Consider the following 2,288-nt stretch of genomic DNA (forward strand, 5'->3'; position numbering starts at 1 on the left):
CTTTTCCATTTAGAGAAAAGTGTTGAGACTCGTTGATGCTGAACTGGTTAAAAGCAAACCATCCCTGATGCCCTTCCTCAGAGAAGGTAGTTTTTGACTGGCGTGTGCCATGGTCCCATCATGGTGCTCTGCGCTCTCGTGGTTCCACAAGAGAGTCCACACATGTAATTGAGGAAGACTGGAGAGCACCAAGAGAGGGAAGCAATTGTTCCCCTCTACATGGCACTTTTGGGGCCACTTCTGAATTAACTGTGTCTAATTTTGGGGCCCCCAGTACAAGAACAACACTGCCAAACTGGGGAGAGCCCAGTGGTGAGGCTCTGAGATGGTTAGGGACCTGGAGCACAGAAATATGAGGACAAGTTGAGAAAGCTGGGTTTCTCCAACCTGGAGAAGGTGAAGAGGGGGTCTGGTAGTCAGCCGTCTTCAAATACCTAACAGGGAGGTACAGAGACAACAGCAGTGGTCTGTTTTCAGAGGTGCACAGCGAAAGGACAAGCGGCAACAGACACAAGCCACAAACAGGGAAATTCTGATGAGATTTAACAAAAAACCCCCTTCAGCATGAGGGTGGCTGGACCCTGGAACCGGGACCCAGTGAGGCTGAGGGGTCTCCATCCTTGGCGATACCCTGACGACAGTCCTCAGCTAACCAATCTATGTTGGCCCCACTCAGAGCAGGGGTTGGAGTAGACACCTCCAGAGGTGCCTCTGAACCTCAGATCTTGTGTTTTGAGAACACCAGCCATGCCAAGGGGAGCACTAAAAGGACTTGCCTCTCCTACTGACTTCCATGGTCTGTGAACCTCCCAGAGGCCAGGACTCACAGGTGGCATGGCAGGGAGTCCTCTCCCTCCTCTCACACATCTGAGGAGGGTCGGGCACTCCAGCCAGGACCCAGCCCTGCAGGACCCGGTGCTGCGACCCTCCAAGGGACTTTGCCAGGGAAGGGCAGTGTAGCCCTGCCAGTCCTCTCCCTCCTCTCCAGTCCACCAAGATCCTTTGGGTGGAAGAGTCCACCTCACCTAGAGATTTGCGCTGTGACTCCTTCGTTGTGTATCTGGCTAGTCAGAGCCACAGCCGCAGACCAGATCCTGGTCTTGAGACTAGCAAAACGTTTCACATGACTCATCCTAGAGAAAAGGGACCAGCGCCCAGGAGTCCCATTTAGCAAAGTGTCCTTGATGCTGGGCTACAGCCAAGCCCTGCATCAGTTTCCCAACAGCTTTGCCTTGCGCGTTTACAGCTGCTCTTTGGTGTCTTTGCTGCACACTGGCTTGTTCAGGCAAAGAAAGGGAGACGGCTTCCACCCAGCCTTGCCAGGAGGTTGTCCTCAAGACAGCAAAGGGGATGAACCTGGCTTTTATCTGCTTCCTAATCGCAGTCTTTAGCCAGAAGAGTTGGTAACACTCGCCTCCAGGGGTCCAGGTCATGGGGGACAGAGGGCTGTCAGGCAAACAAGGAAAGGACAGAGACTCAACAAGGGTGGGCGGTGAATACGGTCACATCCTCCCAACCTGCTCACACATGGGATCTTCCTGCCCACCTGCAGAGCACCACATCCTGCACAGGGCCGGCCGCACTCTGCACGGCCCCGTCCCTCCCCAGGAGGGCTTGCGGCATGCCACAGGGCAGCCAAGCCTGCACCAGCCTTTGAGCTCGGCTTTACTCCCTGGAGGTGCAGCACCAGACCGGCCGCAGACAGGCACTAACCCCTGAAGAGGGTGAGACGGTCACTGTCCGGACACGTCCCCGCTCGCTGGAGGTCAGTCGCTGTCTGCAATCGCAGAAGCGAAGCCCGAATGCACAGATTCATGGTAGGAACTGCTTTCAGCCAGCAAATGGCTGTTTGCAGATGTAGGGAGACAGGAAACATCTGCATTGTCAGAGCTGGCGGGTCCTCAATAAACACAGGATACATTCATTAAGCAGCCTATTTCCCTTCCCCGCCTGCCGGTAGGTTCCAAGTCAGCCTTTGCTCAGGTGGGACGAGCAAAGCTCTGCAGGCTCCCCTCCGACGTTGCACCTCGGGGCCATGCACACCTTGGCCAAGGGGGTCTGGCAGGGGGGCAGCCCCATGGTGGGACCAGCACCCCACCGTGCTGCTGCAGAGTGTGGGGATGCTGGAGCTCAAGGTGCTCCCCGTGCCCCAACTCTTGGCCCTGGCACACCCAAAATTGGGCAAAGTTGGGCTCTGCAGCAGATGGCTTCCACGGGGAACATGGTTGCTCATGCATGTTTTACTGAACACGTCATGTTTCAGACTCTGCTTACCTCAGTATTTCTGT

This window comes from Platalea leucorodia (genome assembly GCF_965183815.1).
Source record: "Platalea leucorodia genome assembly, chromosome: 14".
NCBI lineage: Eukaryota > Metazoa > Chordata > Aves > Pelecaniformes > Threskiornithidae > Platalea > Platalea leucorodia.